Source organism: Macrobrachium nipponense, chromosome 39 (assembly GCF_015104395.2).
Source record: "Macrobrachium nipponense isolate FS-2020 chromosome 39, ASM1510439v2, whole genome shotgun sequence".
NCBI lineage: Eukaryota > Metazoa > Arthropoda > Malacostraca > Decapoda > Palaemonidae > Macrobrachium > Macrobrachium nipponense.
This window is the reverse complement of record NC_061099.1, coordinates 803,579-811,078: the sequence shown is the minus strand read 5'-3', so window position 1 is coordinate 811,078 and position 7,500 is coordinate 803,579. Positions and strand designations below refer to the sequence as shown.

At 36.0% G+C, this 7,500-nt stretch overlaps 1 protein-coding gene across 1 annotated transcript in view; it reads right to left on the bottom strand.

Annotated features, from left to right (window-relative positions):
* LOC135209993 (glycine receptor subunit alpha-2-like) overlaps positions 1 to 7,500 on the bottom strand; it is a gene marked incomplete in the record, with an annotated part of 455,240 nt that overhangs the window by 256,997 nt on the left and 190,743 nt on the right. The window contains 1 exon segment of the mRNA XM_064242724.1: positions 5,581 to 5,637.

Genomic DNA, 7,500 nt, shown 5'->3' with positions numbered 1-7,500 from the left:
ATGGAATTGGAACTGGGATATAAAATTTAGGCCACACGCCATGCGCTGGGACCTACCACGTCATTTAGCTTTGAAAATAATGTTGAAACCACTGTTAGAAGGCGGAAAGGAAGACGGAGGAAATAGAAAGGTGGCTACCCAGTTTTCTTACTGCCAGAGTCTAGAAAACAAATATTTAAAAAATAGATAGTATTAAAAAAAAGCCACAACCTAACTTATCCGGATTAAGTTAGAAAATAAAGCTATAAAGTAGTTAAATAACTTTTTCTTTTGAAATGATGATACACCATTATTGCCCTAAAGCGATTATTGTATTGGATCATTTACTTACATCTTTATCTATTTAAGGTGTTAATTTATTTTCAAATTCCTAATAACTCATCTCTTCTCTTTAAATTTCCTACTACCTCCTGTTGCATGTTTCAAATTAGCACAATTTTCTTTGGAAGCTTGACCTTCAAGTCAATGGCCGTTGTGGGTTTTTCCCAAATGAATATGGCTCATCCAAAAACGTCCTTAAAATTCTAAAGCCTAATATGCCAGAAAAGTCTGAATAATCCTAAAGCCTAATATGAAAAAAGTCTTAATAATCATAATGCCTCATGCTAAAAAGTCTCAATAATTATAAAGCCTTATATGAAAAAAAAGTCTTCATATATTATAAAGCCTAATATCTTCCAAATAGTCTTAATACTTCTAAAGCCTGCTACGAAAAAAAAACTCTTAATAATTCTAAAACCTAATAGGGCAAAAAAAGTCTCAATAATTCTTAAGTCTAATATGCCAAAAACTGTCTTAATAATCCTAAAGCCTATTATAAAGTCTTAATAATCATAATACCTAATATGCCAAAAAGTCTCAATAATTCTAAAGCCTAGTATGCCAAAAAGTCTTAATATTTTTAAAGCCTATGACAATTTTATTTTCTTAGTTCTAAAACCTAATAGGCCAAAAAAAGTCTTAATAATCCTAAAGCCTAATATGCCAAAACCCGTCTTAATATGTCTAAGAAAGCCGGGAGGAGGGGACTTCCCAACTGGGCTGAAGTGAGCCTGGACACATTATCAAGACATCGATCTTCTGGGTGAAAGCAGGTCTGGATTCACGCGCTGGAAAAGAAGCATGAATTTCCCTTCAACAATGCTGAATGCAACCACAACCAGGCGCCTGAGTCTAAACTTTAAGAGTATTGTACGCGGATATTCTCTAAAGAGAGAGAGAGAGAGAGAGAGAGAGAGAGAGAGAGAGAGAGAGAGAGAGAGAGAGAGAGAGAGAGATAATTCAACATTCCCTTTCGTTATAAAAAAAAATTTCCGTTTGACACAATAACTTCATTTCTATTTATCAAAATAATAGGTCATATAATAGAGAGAGAGAGAGAGAGAGAGAGAGAGAGAGAGAGAGAGAGAGTCATTCAACATTCCCTTTCGTTACAAAAAAAATTCCGTTTGATAAAATCATTTGATTTCTATTTATTAAAACAATAGCTGATATTAAGAGAGAGAGAGAGAGAGAGAGAGAGAAGAGAGAGAGAGAGCGAGAGAGAGAGAGAGAGAGAGAGAAATCATTCAATACTGCCTATCGTTATGAAAATGTTCCGTTTGATAACGTCTTTTTTTCTCTTTATTAAAGCAATGCTTCAGGAATTGAGAGAGAGAGAGAGAGAGAGAGAGAGAGAGAGAGAGAGAGAGAGAGAGCATATCTTTAAATTCCGTTCATTCAATTGCTTCGACTCAAATGTAATTTTTGCGACGAAAATACAACAGCACAACTATAACGTCCAGTGAGAGACGTCACAGTATTACATAATCTATGAACTTTATATCAATTTATAGCAGTCTCTTAGTCATATAATATAGATGTTCTAATAGGACAACACATTTTGAGAATTTGAATAGCCTAAAACGTCTATGAATTACTGCTTTTCCTTGAAATAAAACTTTAAAACCATTTCAACACGGAGCAACTGTATGGCCACGTAAAGATAACGGAGATTGCAAAGAAACGAGGAGATTGTAAAGAAAAGGGAAATTGAGTAGAAAACGGGGAAACATTACTGGCTTACCTACTTGCACACTTCCACTGGAAATTGGACTTCATAAATAAATAGAGAAGTACACGGCAAATAACACACATTCGCACAAAATGCATTAAGAAAATGATACCAACGAATCAAAATGAGTCACCGTGTCGATTTAGGATGGAATCTCGCAAAACCGCAGCCTCCAATTCACTGACAATGACACACTCATGAAACTCGGGCAAGTTTTCAAACTAGTTTTCAGACAAGTTCGATTTGATCTCGAAGACGAGCAGTTTTCTGAAGACTGTGAAGGTAGCCTCCAGGATCCTAGTCAGCAGGAAGACAGACAGGTTTATACCAAAGGACACTAAATCAAGATCTGCGGTCGACGTGCACGCAAGATCAGCTGTTTTTACTGACCAATTTATCCGTTACATAAAAATGGATACAATCCGATGACTCCGTAAAATAAAGTAAAAAATATATACCCAGACAATAAAAAATAAAAGACACCACAACTTCCAGAATATAATTAAACACAGGTAGCCATTTTGAACAGTAAGCGTAATAGCTAATCAAATTGATATAGCGCCGAGAAAAGTAAATTTCTTTCTATTGATGAAGGATATGAAAAATTCTTCTTAAAAAATCCCCTCAGTTTAACCTGCAAGGCGCTTGCGTATTGTATTGCTATTTTAATGGTAGATATGTAACTGAAATAGGTATGACCATTTGCTCATTATCGATAAGGGAAGCCAATAATTATCCCATAAAAAATTCCTATAAAATAAATCTATTTTAATTGCTACCTTACAAATTCGGAAAAAAAAAATCCTATAAAACTAAATCTATCACTTAAATTACTACCTCAGAAATTTAGAAACCGACTCATTAAAAGTACTCATTAGTGGAAAATACTAAGCATTCAATTTAAGCAAGATTTTCAGCTACATGTCAATAAATTCCGTAAACCTTTGCTGCAATCTAAGAGAATACATACCGTGCTCTTTGTCAGGCTACAATAACTTAATATTTCGTCGTCAAGAAATATAAAACACTTACGAACTACCTTCAGCTGTTATTTCAAAAGACAGCAGTCTTAATCAGAAGCCAAGTTTTCCCCTTTAAACCAACACAGGCAATCAACACAATTATAAAAGTCTACAATCCACAGCGACACTACATACTACGATGTTTTGGGAACTATTTCTTCCACATAAAAGGGAGCCAGAATCAATTTCTTCCATTGTGATGGGGTTTCGGAAACCACAAAAGGGGCGAGGAAGTTAATGTCACACCACCTTACCGAATAAAACTGTTGACATGCACTAATTACGTTGGTCTTATCGAGACAAAAGATTTTTTTTTTTTTTTTTCATTAAAATAGGGTTTATAATTCGGTCTCCTGGTCTAACGGAGGCTATAAATAAAATCCTTTTTGTTTCCCTCTCATTTCAACAGGAAGTTCTATTCTTTTCAACACGAGTCACGTGGACAGAGAGAGAGAGAGAGAGAGAGAGAGAGAGAGATCCAAATTAGGACTCTTATGCACTTTAACACAATCATTTTTTCGGGAACTGGCCAGGTCTGGTTTAACAATCTTTTGTATCCACGTGTGTACAATGTATACTTTGCATGCAGATTTTCGTTTATATATATACATACATATATATATTACATAATAATATATAATATATGTATGCAAGCATACATTATTCATACGTGTCTAGAAAAGATTGTTAAACCGGACAGAGAGAGAGAGAGAGAGAGAGAGAGAGAGAGAGAGAGAGAGAGAGAGAGAGAGAGAGAGAGTTGATGGAATTGACTTGAGGGCCCCTATAAGTTTCTTGCAGGAGTTCTCGGCGTCGTCGATTTTTCCCCCCGAATCTCAGGGGGTCAGTTTCCGGTGAGGGACGCCGGCATTTCTCTTCCGTTTATTGTTCCCGTCGCCAAAACTGTTTCGCCAATTTATGGAACTTCCAAGTAACAACTGCACTGCATTCTGAGATTTACAATCTCTGGTGTCATCTTGCCGGCGGAAGTGTAATTGGCAAGGTAGGATTTTTGAGTGATAAGCAGGAATTATCTTGTTGGTAGAGGAACTGCAATGGAAAAATGCATTTTAGGTTCGAAACCTTCATTGCGTGTCCTCACAAAACACAAACACAACACATTATAATATATATATATATATATATATATATATATTTACACACACACACACACAACACACATATATATATAATATATATTTATAATATATATATATATATATAATTTAGGGCTAAAGCCCAGGCACTGGGACCAAGAAGGCAATTCAGCGCAGTTAATAAAATAAAAATATGAAGTCTAATGAATGGCTTAATATACATTAAAAAGTGTGTGTGGTGTGTGAAAGACTTTTTCCTTAAAGCTTCACTTATATAAAAACAAGACGCAATAACCCATTGAAGAATGGTTCGTATGTCTGAAATAACACACATAGAGCAGCGGTACTCTTCAAAATTTATGGCATGACCCTTTCCACACTCGTAGTATATGTTCCGCAGTTTCTATAGCTGCCCTATAACGGAAATTGAATATACCATGTATATTCAATTTCCGTTCTCCGTGAGAGGGGTACTTCCTATGTAATTGCATTCGCTGTAAGAGAAAAACAAAAAACTATAATTGCTTCCTTATTTAATAGCAGTTTGCCTTTAGCTTTTTTTTCTTTAATGAACGTGAGAAAACTGAAACATGTTTCTACAATAGTTTCTTCTAATCAATTGCGTCATTGATAAGATGTAAATCTGTGTGTGGAAGTGCTGTATAAAGAATCCGACTCAAAAGAGTTTTTGTGGGTTAATACACCGACATTCACTCATAGATGGATACATACATACACACATATATATTTATAATATATATATATATATATATATATATATATATATACACTATATATAGATACATATATAACACATACATACATACATACATACATACAATACATACATACATATATATATATATATATACATATATACACACACACTCGGCACATGTACACATATCTGAAGGAGACAATGTAACAGACCCAAAAAAGCACCTCCGTTCAACTCCTCTCGTGTTGCCTGGCTATTTTTGAACGAACAAGCGCGTTTTATATCCGGCTACCCATTGTTCTCAGCCATATGACCTCAACTGAACCCCTGTTTTTAGCAAGGGCGCCCTTCGTTAAACTACCCTAACCCCTACGGCGCATTCCTGCCGCGGGAATGTTTCTTTGTGTAATCCCACTTAATTAGTTTCTTGTAGTTTTCCCCAGTTTTTCCCGCCGTTCCCCCTTTTCAGATCCTCGCCGGCAGCGCCTAGATTATTCCTATGCTAATTATCCCTCGGTGGCTTCCGAATGCATCGCAGAAATGAGTTAACTTCGTGAAATTCGTGAGAGAGAGAGAGAGAGAGAGAGAGAGAGAGAGAGAGAGAGAGAGAGAGAGAGAGAGAGAGTCGACCGCTAAACTCCGTACATTCCATGTTACTGCCACTGTACCCGGGAATTTAAAGTCACATACCTTAGTAGCATTTACTTTCGAGTAACGGAATGTGGGAAGTCACGTAGGTACCTGCAACTGAGAGAAAAAAAATCAATGATTAAAATGAGAGAGAGAGAGAGAGAGAGAGAGAGAGAGAGAGAGAGAGAGAGAGAGAGAGAGAGAGAGCGAGGAAAAATCTCTACGTACTCTACCCTCCGCATTCCATTAAGACTCACTGCCTTATTGAAACTACACTGAAGTTACGCATTGAATTCAAGAGATTGTAAATTTGAAGTGAAATGTATTTCCCCAAACCAGAATATTTATCAAAGGGACTTCAGTCTATAAAAGTCAGATAAAATCCAATCGAAACCCTTATGACACAGAATCCATCTCGTCAAGTCCAAATATTGATGACACAGAATCCATAATGTCAGTTCAAATATTAAACTATCTTCAATTTAAAGAATTACATTTCCAAGACCTTTTATGGTATTCAAAAGACAATTTACTTGTTTTAAAATAATTTTCATGTTCTTTTCCCTAGAAAATCTTTCGTTTCGTTAAGCATAGGAATTCTAGCGCTAATTTAAGCTAGATGTCTGTCACCCTTCTCGTATCATTCCAATTATAATGAATACTTTAATATCAGACAATTGACTGTGGAATACACTCCCTGAGAGCCAGTCGGTTTAACTAATTCTCAGCTTCATCTACTACGTTTTTTATTAATATCTTCTCAATAAACAATTAACATGCCAAAAAACAAGGACAAATAGTTCCAAAACATTACTATTATATTCACATACACAGGGAAGAATGATTATACTAATAATAAAAATTTAATTATATATGAAAAATTATTCATAACTAACTCATGAACATTACCCAACTTCAGCAGGAAAAATGCCATGGCTAACAAGCTGTGTTTAATTAAACGACTACAATGCAGGAAAATTATTTACCATATTAAAAACACACACACACACAGATCAAGGAATGAGTCTCATAAACATGTATGAAACATTAATTATGCATGAAATGCATAATTAATACTTCCCACCAGCTGAATTAAACATGAACAGCTGAAACTTTTACACAAACAGGTAAAATTAATGCTTTCCAAAGCTAGTATTAAAAGTGCCTAAAAGTGCTTAAGCCCAAAGGAATTGCAAGAATCATAAAATTCCATGAAAATAAAAAAACAAGGTTCACAAAGAACACTTCATTTGGCATACTTGTCAGGAAACTTTAGTCACATCACAATGTAAAATGGATACCATTACATAAGGCAAGATTAACATACTAAAGATGTTTCAACTAAAAGGCATAAATTCATAAATTTATAAAAACTACTATTATATATATCACACGACTAAACTAGAATCTAGGATCCTAAGACGTGTTTTCCTTCTTCTAACCTGACATAACTCATAAGGGATGTGTAATCCGGAAGGAAGCTTCCTTCCTCCTCCTGCGAGCCGAACATGAACCAAAACCGCTAATCCTTCGCAGGACCTAAGCTCTGACCAAATTACTGATAAGGCTCAGCCATCGGGACGCAATCAGGAGGACTTGTAGAGGACGTCCCAAGGACTTCATCTAACGCACCTGTGAATCACAGGGACTTAAGGAGCTTAGCCGCCTATCCGCGTGATTGAGAGAGAGAGAGAGAGAGAGAGAGAGAGAGAGAGAGAGAGAGAAGAGAGAGAATCCTAGCCTCCAGTGACATCCCCAGTTGTTAATCCTAGTAGGAGGAAATTGATGCTATTGGAGGAGCCGGATAAGATCGACGGGAACAGATATTATCGAGGAGATATTACGGACGTGGGCAGGTGTCATTCAAGGGATCAATAATACCGTTCGTAATCTCTTCTAATTCTCTCTGTTCTAATGGGACGACTTCCATTTTGTCGAAATTCTACGCTTGCTTTGGGAGCCAGGGCTACACATTGAGCT